The 18,476-nt window shown below is 48.0% G+C and overlaps 1 protein-coding gene across 1 annotated transcript in view; it reads right to left on the bottom strand.

Moving 5' to 3' along the window:
- Positions 1-18,476, bottom strand: part of LOC106890951 (GRB2-associated-binding protein 2-like) — a 62,425-nt gene that overhangs the window by 31,585 nt on the left and 12,364 nt on the right. The window lies entirely within an intron of this gene.

The following is an 18,476-nucleotide window of genomic DNA, read 5'->3' as shown; positions in this document are numbered from 1 at the left end:
GAGTGGACCAGGAGATACTTGCTGGCCTCAGCACACCCATTAGCATACAGCATACAGGGAAGTGGTTGAGGCACCATCCCTGGAGGTATTTAGAAGACGGGTAGACATAGTGCTCAGAGATTAAGCAAGGCAAGGAGGAGAAAATAAATTGCTCCTCGCTGCACGTCAACTGAGCTGCGTGTGTTTAGTGATGGTTTTTATCAGAGTTCAGTTGATGGTCGGACTAGATGATCTTAAAGGCCTTCCAACCTAGACGATTCTAGAATTCTATGATTATAGGGGGAAAATCCTGCTTGATAAACCCCGCCAACCTAGACGATTCTACGATTCTATGATTATAGGGGGAAAATCCTGATTGATAAACCCCTGTGTGCTGCTGAGCTCCACAAAGAAGCCCTGTGCCCAGGGACACCTCCCCTGCTGCTAGATGTTACTAGAGCATGAATATCATGGCTGAAATGCTCCAACAAAACTGAAATATCTGTTGCAGCTATCACTACGTCATCTCAACCTTCTGCAATCCCCTCTGACCCCATTCACCCCTAAATTATCCTTGACCAACCTGATAGTCCCCTATGAGGAGATGACTGGCTTGATGAGAGCAGTGGGCGCTTCTTATACGCTTTCTTTCATAATATCTCTCATAAGGTCCTCATGGACAAACTGGTGAAGTCTGGGCAAGATAACTGGACAGTGAGGTGGTTCTCACTGGGGTTTGACTGGCTGGAAAGCAGCTTTATCCACCAATTGGGGGTGGTTCCTGGTGGAGACCAAGTTGATCATGAGCCAGCAATATGTCCTCACAGCAAAGAAAGTCACCAGCCTCCTTGGACGGTGTTAGGCTGAGTGTTGAGAGCAGGTCAAGGCAGGGGATCACTCCTTTCTGCTCAGCCCTGGTGGGACACATCCAGGGGCTGGGCTTCCCAGTACAAGAGAGACAAGGGCACACTGGACAGAGTCCAGCAAAGAACCACAGAGATGATTAAGGGACTGGATTTATCTGACTACAAGAGAGACAAGGGCACACTGGACAGAGCGAAGGATCACAGAGGTGATTAAAGGACTGGAGCATCTGACATAAAGAGAGGCTGAGAGAGCTGGGACTCTTCAGCCTGGAGAAGAGAAGGCTCAGGGAGATCTTATCCATGTGTATAAATACCTGACGGGGGTGAGTTAAAGAAGACTGAGCAAGATTCTTCTTGATGTTGCTCACTCAGGGAGATCTTATCCATGTGTATAAATACGTGACGAGGGTGAGTTAAGACTGAGCAAGATTCTTCTTGATGGTGCTCAATGACAGGACAAGAAGCAATGGGCACAAATTAAAAATACTGGAAATTTCATTTAAACATAAGAAAAAACTTTTTTTAACTGTGAGGATGATCAAACACTGGCACAGTTTGCCCAAAGAGGTTGCGGAGTCTCCATCCCTGGAGATGCTCAAAATTCTAAGCAATCTACACTTGGGTGACTGCTTTAAGAAAGGGGGATTGAACTAGGTGATTGCCAGAGGGTCCCTTCCAGCCTCGTTGATTCCGGGGTCCAGCAGATGATCTCCACCACATCATTTCCTACATCATCCTTCAGGACAAGAGGCAATGGGCACAAATTAAAAATAGTGGAAATTGCATTTAAACATAAGAATAAACTTTTTTTAACTGTGAGGATGATCAAACACTGGCACAGTTTGCCCAAAGAGGTTGCGGAGTCTCCATCCCTGGAGATGCTCAAAATTCTAAGCAATCTACACTTGGGTGACTGCTTTAAGAAAGGGGGATTGAACTAGGTGATTGCCAGAGGGTCCCTTCCAGCCTCGTTGATTCCGGGGTCCAGCAGATGATCTCCACCACATCATTTCCTACATCATCCTTCCAAGCTGCTTGTTGTTTCCCTACAGTCACGTCTCAAACTCCAACACCCTCTCATCCTCTGACCTCAACTGAGGAGCTGAGACCACCAGCGGAGGAGGAACTGAATGAAAACAGCACGTCAGGAGTCACCATGTCCCACTTGAAAGCCAGGTACCCTGAAGGTACAAATTCAGCCTGATGCTTTGGCTCTGGCTTCTACATAGTAATAACCTGGGAAAATCATGATTCACCTCAAGCTTTGCCTTACGGGGACGTGAAAAGGATAAACACAATGAAGATCTTGATTTAGTGAGGTACAGCTCTAATGGAGGTGGCAGGAATGTATCTCAGAGAGACAGAGGTGGTTAGGACAGGGATGTGACCTGCCAATTCATTTTTCAGGCGAGGCATTGATGGATTTAAAATAAAACTAGTAGTCACCACAGCAGAAACACCCTATAAAATGACATTTGTTGACTCAACTAGGTTTTTGAAGGGGTGAGGGGGGCGATGAAATAAACTGACAGCAGACAGTAAAAAGACTTAAGGTCAGGAGGAAAATGAAAGTAGTGAGAAGAAAGAAGGAAAAAGCCGGTCCTCGTCATCCTAGAAACACTCCCAGCAGCTACGGATTTTAATCCTTACTTGAGCTCCCCCCAGATGGGCTGAACTTGGCTTCCCACAGCACCCCGAGCCCCTTGGCAGCAACCCAGCTGGCCGAGGCTCGGTGGATGCTCGTTAAACCGGCATCTGGAGGGTTAAGCCCATTAGAAGGACCTGCCTTGACACATCGCTATCCACAGCCTCTTTTTTTTTCCCCCTTTGGAAAATGCTAAGTCACTCTTTAGCAAGAGGCCAGGCGAGAGGTTGCTTAGGAACTAAATTACTTCTCATTCTTAGACAGTGATGCTAGCTGGCACCCAGGGTGGCGTGGAAGCCTTCAGAGAGGGGCCGGAGCGCTGGGAAAGCTGCAAGCAATGGGCTGCAGGGGTCATCCCAAAGACCAACATCAGCAGCCATTACTGCTCCCTGCTCCTCTAGGCAACCGCCCCGGGCTCTTGCAGGAAAGCCTTGGGTTTGCTCCAAAAAAGCAACCCTAAAAAGCGAGAGGAGTCTAAATTAGAAAGGTTTTTGATAATATCAGTAGAGGTGGTGCGTACAGTGTCGGGGTTTCCGCTGGCACCGTGTCCAACGGGAGGAAGGAAGGACGTTTCAGGAGGAGTGACCTTTAATCCAGGATTTCAAAACACTTTATTGTCCCAGACAACACACAGTACACAACGTTGTCAGCTGTGTCTTCAAGTCACCCACAAGACCTGTCTTCCTTTAGGTAAGAACACCTCTGAAAAAAGATTTTCCTCTCGATGCTTTTAGGAAAAGTTAAAAACATTTCAGAGACCAGAATCTCCCTGGAGGGACCAGCTGCTACGGCAGCTTCTCAGAGAGAAGTTGTGCCGACGAGGCTGCCCGGTCCTCACGCCGTCTGCCCAAGGGAAGCTATTTCAAGGGAATCACGTGAAGAAAGACTGATGAGTCAACGCTTTGGACCCGATGAAGCAACGAAAGCTGCAGGAAGAAGCCAAATTGTCAGATTTCCACTGTGTGTGCTCCTGGGGAAAGGACTGGTTTGACTGAGCCATGCAGGAAAACTTCGGAAGTGGCAAGGTAGGGATAGGAGAAGTGAAAGTCCCTTTCTCCTTCTCTGCTGAGATAGTCCAGCAGCTCGCGTTGACAGCTCCATTCAAGATTTTACACCATTAGCACTTGATGTAAAACATGCCCAGCTTCCAGGCTCCGTAAGAAAGGAAACCCCCTATTTTACCCAGCAGTTCTCTGGGATGTGCAGTCCCTGGAGGCTTGGGGCTGGAGGTGAGGCTTATCTGAGGGATGAGCAGTTGATAAGGACCCCATCAGTAGGGAGCTGCCAGAGATAAACTGTTATTCCTTATTGATTTTCTAGACCAGCATAAGGGGAGTTGGATGCTCATCTTCTGCTGGATTTCCCACCCATCTTCAGAGATCCATTTGAAAAGTCAGTCTAAATCCATTATACTCCAAGATGACATTTTGCAGCCACTGAGATTGGACTGGACCATGTTCCTGCTAGATCTTTATGTTAATGTCCAAGTTGGTCCTTTCACCCCAGATCAGCTTTGTACTCTAGCAGATGGAGTTTCCCCCAAAACACTTAAACAAACAAGTAAACAAAACCAAAGTTAGACATCTCATGATGCCTTCTGAGAAGCACCTGCAGAGATGGTACTTCTCAGCACCTTCAAAAGTAGGGGAGAGGATGGAAACAAAAGGAAAATCAGAAAATCACACTACAAAACCAATTAATTTGTTTTCGTAAGGCTTGGCACCCTTGCCCGTGTATCTCTGATCCTGGCAGATCAGCACAGGAATCTACCATCTAGAGGGGATAAATCAGAAACTCTTCATTGCAGGGACCACACTGCCACTTTAGATGGGTGCAGAGTCAATTACAAGAAGGTCAGGATCCTTTCATATGTCAATCCTGTACTGTTTTATGGAGTATTGTGGCCATGTTCAGGATCCAGTGGAGTTAGGGATTAAACATGGTATGTCCTGTAGGCATCCTCTCCCATCCTGCAGAACTCAGGTGGGAGAAGAAGCACACGCTGAAGCAAAATTATTCCCTAGTGGACAAAATCACAGTAAGCTGGTCCTCTCTCCAGTACCCCCACTGCAGCCCTCCTGAATTCCAGTGGACCATGGATTCACATGGGAGCGTTGCCTTTTACCTTGGGGTAACCCAATGACATCAGGTCAACCCCACAGCAGGCTCAAGAGAAACTGAGAAGCCCCCAGTACAACCTAGTAGGAGCAGCTAGAAGCCATCTCATGGGAGGTCCCATCCCAGCCATGGCTTGGGCACGTAAAGGCCACAGCTCTCCTCACCCATGAGTGGGCATCACAGCAATGTCACATTCAGACCCTCCCAGACGGTGATTCGACTTGCATGCCGGCAGCATGATCAAGTCAAGATGAGTCAGTTCACTATTAAATCCTCATTTAGTGTCCTCATATCAGCTCCCGGCCAGAAAACAAAATAACTGTCTAGAGAAAGCGCCCAAGGAGAATTCATCTGGCTACGGCAGGTGTTTGAAACTCAGTGGAATAAGCCAGCTTGCAAACCCTCGTCTCCGTCTTTATCTGGGTCATGGATTTTTTGGCCAAGGCAGCACAGATGTCAAGGACTAGCAGATGCAGCAGTGGTTCTGCATCACTACCTTCCCGCCTCCGGAGCAATACCCTCAGGCTCACTTCACTCAGGCCCATCACACCGGCTGGAGACATAAGGTGGAGCCCTCCAGACTCCTTGAGCGGTGTGAATTTATCTTCACAAGGTGGTTTGATCCGCAAATAGTCTCCGTGTTATAGGGAAAAGGATAAAACCAGAAGGCAACCAACCACCTTATACCCTGCTAACCCACTGCCCCATGCCAGATGCATCCACAATATTCTGGTTTTCTCCCCCAAATTGCAAGTCACAGGAGATAGGACAAGGGGAAATTGTCCAAGTTGCACCAGAGGAGATTTAGATTGGATATTAGGAAACATTTCTTCACGGAAAGCGTTATCCAGCATTGGACTGGGCTGCCCAGGGATGTGGTTGAGGCACCATCCCTGGGTGTGTGTGTTTTTTGTTGTTCTTTTTTTTTATTATTTCTTATTTATTTTTTTGTCAGAGTTAGGTTGATGGTTGGACTAGGTGATCTTTAAGGTCACTTCCAACCTAGAGATGATTCTATGATTCTAAATTGCTAAAATCCTCCTATTCCTAACACCCCTCCATCCTAGCAGCTGTCTCAGCACTCGAAAACCCTGTCTCAGGGTTTTCATCTAATATATTCTTATAGCCTCCACCTTGCTACCAGCTCCTCCTTGGGATGCACCACCTGAAGGTAGACAAATCCACGTGCATCACTCCTCATCCACATCCCTGTGGGGTTAGAGGGGATTTATTCCTCACCCCGTTGCCACCACACAGACAGAATCACAGAATCACAGAATCTTCTAGGTTGGAAGGGACCTTAAAGATCATCTTGTCCATCTTGTCCTAACTGACAAAAATAGACACCCACACAACAAACAAGAAGCATCACCATCACTAAACCATACCTCCCAGCACTACATCAACCTGTCTTTTGAACACCTCCAGGGATGGGGCCTCAACCACCTCCCTGGGCAGCCCATTCCAATGGCTGAGAACCCTTTCAGTGAAAAAATTTTTCCTAATATCCAGCCTGAACCTCCCCTGGCATAACTTGAGGCCATTTCCTCTCGTCCTGTCGCCTGTGACTTGAGAAAAGAGACCGACCCCCATCTCTCTACACCCTCCTTTCAGGTAGTTGTAGAGAGCAATAAGGTCTCCCCTCAGCCTCCTTTTCTCCAGGCTGAATAACCCCAGCTCCCTCAGCCTCTCCTCATAAGACTTGTGCTCCAGACCCCTCACCATCTTTGTTGTTCTTAGAAAGGGCTTTGTTGCCCAAGAAAGGGCTTAGCATGGATTCAATTCGCACATCAGCACCTGCTTTGGCTTCACCGAACGGTGCTTGCGCCGCTGTTTTCCCTTTGAGAACAACTCTGCTGACCCCAGCTCGCAGCGAAGGGTGGAAAGCATCTACCCAGGCTTCCAAGCAGTTCCTCAAATAATCCCCTTTCTCCTGCCAAAAGCAGGTCACATCTGTTGGGCCGCGTTTGCCGGCGTACCCAGCCCCGCTCCCCACGAAGGGCATGGGAAAAGGCAGCGGGGATGGTGCACAAAAAAATGTGTGGATGGGAATGTGGTGGGGGAAGGAGTGGGAGAGGTTGACCTGAGATCTGTTTGCTCAGCATCTCGCCCTCTGAATGAAGCAACGTTCCCCTGACGGAGGGCAGGTGAGAGGAGCTTGTGTGCAAGAATAAATTTGGGACAGAAGGAAGGGGGGGCAGCTCTGCTCCCCAGTTTTAAAGTCCAAAAGCCAACTTTTCTTGCATCTTGCCCCTGTTTCCCCACACAGTGACCAGGTCACGGGGCAAGAAAAGAGGACTCAGCCCAACACTCCAGTCCGTTTCCTCATGCAGGGACTTCTAGGGATCATGGGAAGAGGATGGGGACACCCTGGGGAGAACGGTGGCTTAAGGTAGGGTTTTTAGATAAGGCTTTTAAAGACTTCTTTAGGCTTTGCCATCTTCCTACTCATTCATCCAAAGAAGTAGTATGAAAAAGAGAAAAAACAAACAGGCTGGGAGAACTTGCATCAGGCAGAAAAGATTTCCCTTCCTTGTATTTACACAGCCCTCCCCGCGTCCATCTGGAAGGCATCACCCCCACCCTGCTCACATGATTCCCAAACTCTCAGATATGTTTAAAAAAAAAAAAAGAAAATAATATTAAAAAAAAAATAATAAAAAACCCAACAAAAAAAAACCAACCCAAACCACCACTCAGTAAGCAATATACTACAAGGACACATGTTTTTGTGCTCACTTGAGCTAAAGCCTCCTCCACAATTTTTTCCTTTAGCCAAATGTTTCTGAGTAGGAGCGCTGGAAAAATAAACTCCCCCCGGCGCAGCGGGACGCGGGCGGCCGGGCTGAGCCGAGCCCCGGGGGCAGAGGCTGCGGTCGGACCCCCGCCAGCCCCCTCCCCAGTCCCCTCCCCAGCACAGACTGGGGGCTGGGGGACGTTCAACTGGGAACAAGTGCCTATTGTCCCCGGTCAAGACCAAGAGGCAGCTCAGCGGCGTAAAAATATAATAAAATGGGACTTCAGCCTTCCTTTTTTGCCCTCTTGGCTCTGTTTTTACCTTCCAAACCTGCATAAAGCCCCAGCTTTGGTCCTTCTGCCTGCCTTGCTTTTCAGCCTAGATGAGTGGCTCTGAAATGACACCTTGAGAAAATTATTATCATTATCATCTCCAGAACACGTCTCTCCTATTATTATTATTTTTCCCTTTTTTTTTTTTTTCACCTTGCAGCACTGCTCCAGGCGGTCATGGGCTGGGTTTTTTTTTTTGGGGGGTGTTTTTTTTGGGGTTGCACAGGAGGAGAGGGAGCGACACGTGCCGCAGGACTGGAAGCAGCAGGAAAGCTGGCAGGTTTGCTGGAATAAAGACCTGGGAAGCAACTGGTTTCCAGGGCACGGCTGAAGTAGTTGAAAGCAAGTGTGTGCCAACGATTGCAAGGTCCAAACTGCCTGTGAGGAAGAAATCACTGTCAGCTCTGGTGGGCCATGCCTGCAGCTGATGCCCATCTGGTTTCTTCGGTGCCTCCGGTTCCCCATGTGGGATAAAATCCACTGATTTCTCCAAGGCAACGGCTTCTGTGATCCTTGCGTGACATTTGTTGCACATATGCCAATTAATACTAATAAATATGCTAGCACTATTGCTGAAAGGATACACAGAGCGATAAAAAAAAAACAAACAGCACTTAGGAAGGGCAAGGAGAATAAAAAGACGGCAAAGGCAAGCAATAGCATGGAGTTAATGATCTGAGATCAAACTGGAGGAACTAATGGCCCCCTTTTCACGACGTAGTTCAGCCTATGAATATTGAAAACCTTGTTCAGAAATCCTCCGGCAGGGAGACCCACGGCAAGTCTAACAAGTGAAGAAAAGAATTAGCAGCTGCTTCCCCTGGGGAAACGGGGACGCTGTTAGAGGCTGGCTCATAAAACGGCCACCAGGATGAGAAAAACCCTATTATTTTCAATATCCTGCTGCAGGATGAAAGCCAGCCCTGAGTGGGCACCAAACCCCCGCATCCCCGGGGGCAAAAGCCCCCAGAGGCCAAATTCCACTCAGGCTCAGCAGCATCCGCCCCATCCTCATCCTCCCCCTCCCCGAGCGCCCGCCGAGGGCGACGGTCAAGGGCTCTGTGGCGCGTATCCATCACGGAGACATTTCAAGCCCGGGGAGGACCCCGAGCGCGTATCGATCAATTTTATTTCCAGCAGACAAGGCCTCCCCCAGCGTTAAAAATAAACCCATAAAGGCTAATTCAGTGTGTCGCACGGAGTCGGATGAATCCATCCAAGCGGGCTGGTACTGCCTGGTGTTTCATCCTCCATATCCCTCGCTCCTGAAGCCAGACAAGGCTACCACATGCAGATTGTCCCCCCGACCCCGCTCCAAAGCATCCTCACTCGCAATCAGTCCTTCTTACAGCTGGTTCCTTTTAGGTGTCCGCCGTTAAAGAAGCCTAATTAGAATCATAGAATCATTCAGGTTGGAAGAGACCCTTGGGATCATCAAGTCCAACCATCTACCCTACTCTACAAAGTCCTCCCCTACACCATTTCCCCCAACACCACATCTAAACGTCCCTTAAACACATCCAGGGATGGTGACTCAACCACCTCCCTGGGCAGCCTATTCCAATGCCCAACCACTCTTTCTGTGAAAAATTCCTTCCTAATGTTCAGTCTAAACCTACCCTGTTGGAGCTTGAAGCCATTCCCTCTGATTCTGTCATTAATTACCTGTGAGAAGAGACCAGCACCAACCTCTCTACAGTGTCCTTTCAAGTAGTTGTAGAGAGTGATGAGGTCTCCCCTCAGCCTCCTCTTCCTCATACTAAACAGTCCCAGCAATTAATGCAACAGGAAGATGAGGTTCACCTCCACTTCGTTTAAGGCTGGGTACCAGCAAATCTCAACCAGCACGGGAGGAGGCAAGGTCTTTGGGAGCATCCTTGGGCAGGTGCTGCCCAAAGCATGTCCCAAGCAATCCCTGGGAGCAGGCACGGGCTCCAGTTCATTTTGGGGAGGATATTAAAAAAAGCTCATTTTGCCTGATAGCAAGTATTGCTCTGGCATCGATACCCATCTGTTGATGACTTTCCTCCGGCGCTGGAGGGAAGCGCAGGGATTTCTACACAAAATGGAAAGAGGGAGAGAGGTGAAGGCTGGTCTCTGGGAAAGCTGATGAAGAAACCAGATTCACCGGACAGAAACCACTAGCCTGCTGCTTGGCTGGAAGCAATCAGAGTCGTGGGGTCTCCGGAGGGATCTCTGCTTTCCCGGGAAGGCGCCAACGTTTAAAGAATCAAAAAGCAGACAACAGCAGTTTTGAGCTCCCTACAAATATTCTGAGCCCTTTTTGGGGTAGTTTTGGCTATGTGAATGATTTTTGGTTGCAAACCCTTATGGTTAAAGACCCAAATTCTGGCCCTGATGGCAAAGAACAAAGATTTCCTACATGTTGAGCAAATCACTGTGACTGTGGGTTACGTTTGTGCAGGAGCACAATCTTAGGAGGGGTTTCAGCAGCACCTTCAGTGATCAAAGGACCCTTCACAGGGTGCAGCAACTAAAGATTTGGTCCTGAAGCTTTACTGAAGTGCAGGCTGAACCAACCTAAAATAAATCAGCCTCCTCTCTCTTCCAGCTTGTTGCTGGATTTACCCTCCCAGTTTAGGAATGCAGCTGAAATTCTGCTCAGTTTAATAAATACAAGCCTGATGGAGACGCACAATCTGCCCCCGCGCCTTCCTCGCCTCCAGGCGAAGATGACTTGGAGCACCTGCTCCTCATGGCACAAGGGCTGGTGGCTCCAGCGAGGCACATGAGAGTCCACACCACCACAAGCCCCCTCCTCCCGCAGCTGGATGTTCACAGGACTCTCCTGCCCATTTAAAAATTGCTTTTTGGATGCAGACCCCCATGAAACACCAGCACCGAGGACTCAGATTGCAGTTTCTCACCCCGTCACACGCTTTGTGGGCTGGTAGGTACAGCTGAAAGTATTTAAAAAAAAAGCAACTAAGCATCTTTGAAGTCCTGCAGCGGGATTTATGTCAGCCAGGAACCCAACACAGGTCTCTGAAAGGTATCGCTTGATTTATTTCAAGGAGAACAAAGGAGGTTTTAGAGAAGGACACGCAGGTTACGGCGAGCAGCACACGATGGGAAGAGCTGAACCACAGCCCCAATATTGCCCTGGCTTTGACACTCCTCTGTTGATGATATTTGTCCAGCACTGGAGGGAAATGCAGTGATTTCTAGGCCAAATGGAAGGCTGGTCCAGCCACCTTCAGCCTAGAAGCAAACTCACACTTGCATACAACAGGCGACACACTCAGTCTGCTAAGAAAAGCAGAGACAGGCTGGGTAAACTGGAAATGCCACCAGCAAACTCAAGCCCCAGGTCCCTTCTTGCTGGTCTTCCTTAAACAAGCTAAAAAATCAAAAAGACAACCAACTTGTAAAAACTCACTTGCTTCAGCGCTCTAGGACCTGGCTTTTTGTTACAAAGTGGTAGAAAAGGACAGGAAAAAATAATCAGCCCTCTTTTTTGTTAAATAAGAGCCCCCAAACCACTCCAAGGACTTGTAACTGCTGAGCTAACTGTCCTGATTTCAGAGAGGACGGGTGTGGGTGGCATCTCCCGGCACCGAGGGGACGTTTGTATTGGCAGCCGAGGCAAAAAGCCTCCACACAACCTAGGGAAAAAAAAAATAGAAAGAAAGAAAGAAAGAAAGAAAGAAAAAAACCCACCCAGCAAATAAACAAAAGCATTCCTAATAAACTGGAAATGTCATACTACATCAGGGATCACAAGATCGAGCCCAGGAAGGTCCAAGTGGCAAGAACACGCTGTTAAAAACAGATGGGAAAAACAAGCCGGGAAAGGTTGAGACTTGTGTTTCTGAACTTCTGTTCCCGACACGGCTGTAGAGCTGGTGCTGGTGTGGCTGGGGAGAAACACCCGCCACCAGCATCGTCCCAGTAATCCCTGTGCAAACCTGAAAGGGAGAGTATAGAGGATAGAGTTTCAGGCTAAAATCCCTAATCAACCACTTTGGAAATGTAGTTTTTTCCAGCTTCCCAAGCCCAGGCTCGTCCCATGTTGAGTCAGGTTAAGACCCCTGATTTATTTATTTTTTTTTTAATTTTTATTTTGGCCTTGGTTTTGTGGAGTCCTGCTTAGAATGGGGGAGTTGCTCTTTGTGCCATGGCTGAATGTCGAGGTTCAGGTTTCTGGGATGCTCAGCATCATGAGGATGGCCGGATTTAGCCTTTCTGGCTCATTCTTGCTCATCTGAAGATGGACTTGCAGAGGTGGCTCTACTCAATGCTGTAAATCCAGCTCCTCAGCAAGTAAAATACAAGTCACACAAAGGGAAAAGTGGGTTCCTGCTGACAACCCCCCGAAATGTTAAGAATTAGAAGAAAAGCATCTTCTCCATAAATTGGGAAGATGAGGGTACCAAAACATGCATCCCACAGAGAGGAAACCTCCAAGCCTGCCGTCTCCAGGCTCAGCCCATCGTCCTCAATGCAAGTGGAGATAAAGCTCCTGATGACAAACTCCTCAGATATACCAAGTGGCATCAGCTATTCCTTGAGACTGTCAGAGACCTTCCAATGTAACAAAATAACAGAAGTTTGTCAGGGCTTTTTTTTGTTTGTTTTTTGTTTTTTAATGCAATTCCTTCCCCCGCTTCTGAGCATGTGAAGACGGAGTTGGAGCCAACACAGCTCTGGATGCAAGGAGCCCTGTTTGGGGTCCACATTTTCCAGGAGCTCAGATGCATTCAAGCCAAGAGGTACTATTTATAGAAAGAGGGTCTAGCCTGGAAGATCTCAAAAACTTTTGAGCCCTAAAGTCTGGAAGATCTCAAAAATATTTGTAAATATTGGGGTTTGGCTCAGGTACCTTTCTACACAGGAGGAGTGTAGGGGGGAACACTTTCCAAAGCTCAAACCAAATGTTCTTCTTAAATTTAACAAGTCCAACTGATTTCCTTTATTATTTTGCATTCCTTTATGCTCTAGGTTCCAGGAGATGCCTAAATATCCAAGCGCAAAGGCTGTCAGCACAGCTTTTCCAGCCCAGCAGGAAGTAGGAGATATCTCCAGGGAGAGCCTATTTTTGGAGAGCTATCCAATTCCAAACTAAGCCTTCAAACTTTTTGTTGTTATTATTCGGATTAAGGCAGCAGAGTAGGACGAGCTGAGGCATTCCCACAGCAGATCACATCGCTTCTCACACTGCCTGCTTCTCAGTGGTGGAAGGGAGGTCTTTGTATGGATGCAGGACAGGGTTGGGAATCCACAGCTAATGTCCTGTGGGTTTTTGAGGTCCTGAGCTGATACATGGGCACCTTGACTTTTGGATGCAGTTGTGTTTAAGTGTCAAAAATCGGTTCTTAATTCTGCACAACTTATCTTGCATGAGGCCAAGATGGATGGGAAAGACTCACTTCCCTTCTACCCAAAACATTCCACGTGAAAAAAACATGTAAATGACCAAGAATTGCATTACAATAGCTTTGCATGTCACCCAGCACTATACTATCAGCAGCCAAGAGTAGGACACCCCAGAGCCCCACTGCTGAACAACTGGATTACACTAAATTAATTGCATCATCCACTGTTGTTTTTTTCCTTTCAGAACTCCTATTTTATACGTTAAAAAAACATTTAATAGCCATCCCTCAGCTTATTCCTTAAGATTAATAAGTCAAAACAGAAACACTGGGGAGTATGCAATAAAAAAAAATAAAATACTAAAACCCCTTTGGCTGAATTTAATATCTATTAGAATCCTTAGTCACGATGGAAATGTATTTATAACCACAAACCTCCACTAAATTATCTTAACAGCCTCTAGCTGTTGCGCTTGATGGCCAAAACAGCACGGTAAATTAGCGTCTCACTGTACAAAATTACACCCATCGCTATTATACCATGTTTTAAGTCCCAGCCTCTCAAAAGCAGAGCAAGATTTACTCTTATTACCCAACCGTGTTCACCTACCAGCACACACATGTGTGCTGCCACGTGTTTATCCCCCCAAAACCAGAGTAAATCCACTGATTTTTTGCAACCCACAACGAACGCGGCGCTGGCAACGGCCACTCGCCTTTTCCCCCTCCTTTCCCACGTCTGGTTGACTTTCCACTCATCAGATTTTCCCGTCTGGCAGCTGGACTGAGTTTTTAAACAGGCTGAATTCACTCCTAACCTCATCCCATGGACAAGGCACACGCGAGGTGAACTTGGCTCGGAAAACCCGGAGTTTCTCAACACGAGACTGCGGGGACAGAGCGTGCCGGGACGCGGCTTAGAAACGGGGAAGACGAAGAGGAGACTGGAGGATGTTGGTGTCTGGTTCCCAGCTCTGCCATGGACTTGTTGCAGACCCTGAAAGAGGCACTTAATCCCTGTAGACTTTAATTTCCTATTTATAAAGCGGGGAGAGTGAAGAGCCAAGAGTCCAGGAAGCCACCTGGCAGGACAAGGGTGGAAAGGCTGGAAACCCATTGGGTGTCCCAACCCCTGGCACCAACTCTTTGCTCTGTTAGGAAGGGAAAGTCTAAAATCCCTTGTGCTTGCAACCCACCTCGGTGTTATAATGCCAAGACCCTGCCATATTCAGGGTAGGTGGATAAATATCAGTGAGAGAGTTGAAAGTGCAAAGACCAAACCTTGGAGGAAAGAAAATGAACCCAAGCCCAGGCCACACCTCTGGGCTTTGGGTGGAAAAGGATAAAGGTGGGAAAATGGGAGAAGCAGATATGATAATATCCAGGAATATCCAAGGAATGGACATCTGAGACACAAATCGGAGAGCACTGCAGCTGCGTTTCTGATCATGCTTTGATGTCTGGTTTTCTAGCCAACTGATATTTTTATTTTATTTTTTAAATATACATAATTAGTCAAAACTCCCCCATGCCCTGAAGGAAACAACTCCAAGGTTTTGACCAGGCCCTTCCACAGTGAAAACAGAAGGTTAAACCTTGCCTAAAGTCCAGCTGATTCAGCAGTAACGTACGCAGCAGAGGGGAGCATGTAAACCCCAAACACGTCGTTCTGGCTTCTCACCTTCCTCCACAACCCAAGCTACGGTTGGTTAGTGGGAGGCATCAGGTACAAAGAAATGCAAAAAAAAAAAAAAAAAGCTTTAAAAGCTCTTATTCTTAATTACAAATGCAAATCTTGAAGCTTCTCATCCCCAAGTGGTACTCAAGAACTCGATCCTATCCGAGATTACAAGAGCACCAGAGCAGCAGGTCCATGCTTCACCCCACCTAGTCTTAATGGTGGCATTTAACAGCATCGAGTGGCTCATGGCAGACGTTTCCAAGGAGCAGGATGGCCAGAGAAACATCACAAATGGAATATTTTAATCAAACGCCCTAGTTAACTAAAAACTCACACGAAAAGCCTCATAAACCTCCTATGTGTAGCACAGGATAGATTTTGCTTGATGTCCCTCTTTCAGTTCCAACCCAGACCAACACACGAGGTCCAGTTTCCATCTGCCCCAAGACAAACACTCATTTTTAGCCCCACTAACACAACCTATGGAGCGTAGAGCATTCTTTGAAGCACCATCCACGACACCAATTTGGAAGATGCCCTGCCTTCTGCTGCATGTGAAGTGTCTTCAGTACTAAAAAAAAACCTACCCCTGAAGACAACCTTCTTCTCTACACATGACTCCGTCTTTGAACCTCGCTCCTCGGCACACCTCCCTGTGACAGCACATGATACATCAGCCCGTCTGCACGCCAGCTGGCTGTACTGATTTGATGCTAAAAAGAGCGTATTGATCGATTCCCAGTTGAAGCCTGAGCCAACGTGTTTTGCAAGCGTTCGAGACAACGGCCTGATCCTTTCAGGCCCTCCCTGGGGTTGACTTTGCAGGGCAAGAGCTCAAAAGGCGGCTCTGGGAGCAAGGCCATGGGTATGGTGATGGATGTAGCTAGTCTTGGAGAAAAGCACAGCCCATTGCAGGTGGAAACTCTCTGGAAAGGGAGGTGGAGGGAGCCCCATCACTCGCAAAGACCTATCCTAAGCTGTTTGACTGGTTTAAGCCTCAAAACATCAAATTTGTTCCTTTCCAGTGTTTTCTTCATGGTATCAACTTCCACCATTGCAGATATTCGCATTACTCACGTCTCATCTCCTTTAAAAGGTGCAAATTCAGACTCTGTAGGAGGAGGCATGTTTCTCCCCCATCGTATATCTATAGCAGAGGCAGAACTTGCTGAAGGATGAAGAAACAAAAAGATTTTACAGGCTTTAACATCTATGACCAGCTCCCCTTCTGTGTTTGATGCTGAGGGATCAGAAATGTCTGATCCCCTCTCCCAAGTGCAAATCTCACCTCTCCAAGAGTGGGTTCAGGTGATGGAGTGGGACTCCCCTCTCTTTGCTGATGTGCCAAACACTTTGGGCCACCTCCAGGCAGAAGGACCCTGAGGTGCTCCCATAGGAAGTCCCACAAGCCAAGCTAAAATGCTGCCCCCCTCTCTGCATGGAGAGGGCAGCCCCATGGGCTTCTATCAGGTCACTTTCTCATTTACTTTCTTTGGAAGGTGGCCGTCCCTCGCTGTGTCGGAGGCCTGTCGTGTAAAGCTTTCCCAGGCTCCTAATCACTCTCGTCACCCTTCTCCAAAGACTCTGGTGTCAGGGGTCCACCCACACACACATTGCTGCAGGATAAAGTCCTGATCGCTGGCAGGAAAACTCCCCGCTCCCTGTCCTGCCTCACTCCATGCAGGGAGAGGCCTCAGAGAGAGATCCCTAAGGTCAGGGCTAGGTCCAAACCTCAGTCCCTGATTTCTGGCCTCCTGCAGGGACCAGCCTGCATCATTTCTCAGCATCTTCTTCCCCTTGGCACAGCCAGGAGAACCCCATACGCTCCCTGTCATTGCCCACATCCCATCTCTTCTGCCTTTCTTCTTCTTTTTCTTTCCTTTATTTTATTTATTTCTGTCCCTCAGAGGCTTTAAGCCTCCCACAGTCACGGATCGCTCGCTGTCTGCATGGATATCCGCTATGGATACGGCAAGACGGGGCTGGGGCTCAGCCACCCGCTCCGCTCCCCTCTTTCCTGCCACCCCAGCCCTGAGCCTTGACCCCCAAAACAATGAGCTTTTCTATTCCCCATCGCCCCTTTGGAAACTTCCCTCTGACATTACATGCGACGGAGAGTGGGCGAGGGAGGCAGGGAAGGCGGGAGGGAGGGAGGGAGGGAGAACACAAGCCTCGAGTCATTGATTCTTCCTGGGTCAAAGCAAATGAGGTTTTCCTGGGAGGTTCCTATCTGGAGGGAGTTATTGAGGAACAACACCGAGAGCCAGAGTCAAAGGAGCTGCGTTGGTGTTGATGGCATGGAAGCCAAGAGGCTGTTTTCAGCTGTCAAAGAGCCAGAAGGGGGTATTTATTGTGTTTTCCCCTTCCTGGGCTGGATGGATCTCAAGCACAGCACCCGCGTGAAAGCAGCATGAGAAGGATGGAGGTCCGGAGGTGCCAAGGTGGCCTCTGTAGGTGTGGGACTACACTACACTACACTCTGTAGAGTGGGACTTTGCAAGGCAGAGACAACTGAGGAGGACTGAAACCCTGAGCTGAATTACACATCCAATCTCTCCTTTGTGTCCAGCTGTGTCCAGCTTTGGAGTCCTCAACACAGAAAGGACATGGACCGGCTGGAACAGGTGCAGTGGAGGGCCATGAAGATGATCAGAGGGATGGAGCACCTCTCCTATGAAGACAGACTGGGGGAGCTGGGATTGTTCAGCCTGGAGAAGAGAGGGCTCCGGGGAGACCTTATAGCGACCTTTCAATACCTGAAGGGTGCCTATAGAAGAGCTGGGGAGGGACTCTTTGCAGGAAGGGTAATGATAGGACAAGGGGAAACGGTTTTAAATTGGAAGAAAAAAGATTCAGATTAGATATCAGGAAGAAATGTTTTACTATGAGGGTGGTGAGACACTGGAACAGGTTGCCCAGGGAAGTTGTGGCTGCCCCATCCCTGGAGGTGTCCAAGGCCAGGCTGGATGGGGCCTTGAGCAACCTGCTGTAGTGGGAGGTGTCCCTGCCCATGGCAAGGGGATTGGAACTCAATGATCTTTGAGGTCCCTTCCAACCCAAACCATTCTATGATTCTATGATTCTGATTCCTTTCCCATGGGGCACTATTTCAAGCTGAGAGCATCCAGGAAGCAGTCAAAACTCACTTTACTCCCCTATAAAGAGACAACAAAAAACCCCAAAAGATGCTTAAATAAGTACGTGGATGAAGATCTGCAGAACAGATCGGTAACAATGACTAATAACCCCATTTAGCATGATTACTGACATTACTAGGAGAAAAAAAAAGTGCAGACAAACATATGTATCAGCCAGGTCAACAGCAGCACAGAGTGCCAAGACCTACAATGTACGTATCACACAGTGCTTGGAAGCTGAAAATTTAGAAAACACCCCAAAGTCACCAGAAAAGGGAAAGGAAGGTTTACTAATCACTTCTGGAAACGAGATGTAATCCCCGTTCAGGTATTACATTAAATAGCCAAGGATTTTGTTTAGCAAGACAACTGGCGTCCTTTGGCAGCCACACCAAAGTCCATGGGGATGTTCAGAAGGTCAGCGAGGAACCAGGATGGTGGCAGCTGCGATCACCAGCAAAACTTAATTGCTGAAAATCTACACAATTCAAAAGACCACAAATCTTTGACTCAAAATGCTATTTCCATCTTACCATATGGATGCGGGAGCTGGAACTCCACCAAAGAGATGTCTAAACGCCTTCCAAAGCAAACGCCTTTGGAAAATACCAGGTTTTAATGGAATAAGATGCATAACAAGTACTG

This window comes from Calidris pugnax, unplaced genomic scaffold (genome assembly GCF_001431845.1).
Source record: "Calidris pugnax isolate Ruff unplaced genomic scaffold, ASM143184v1 scaffold121, whole genome shotgun sequence".
Taxonomy (NCBI): Eukaryota; Metazoa; Chordata; class Aves; order Charadriiformes; family Scolopacidae; genus Calidris; species Calidris pugnax.
Note: the sequence above shows the minus strand (reverse complement) of the source record. Positions and strands in the feature narration are given on the sequence as shown.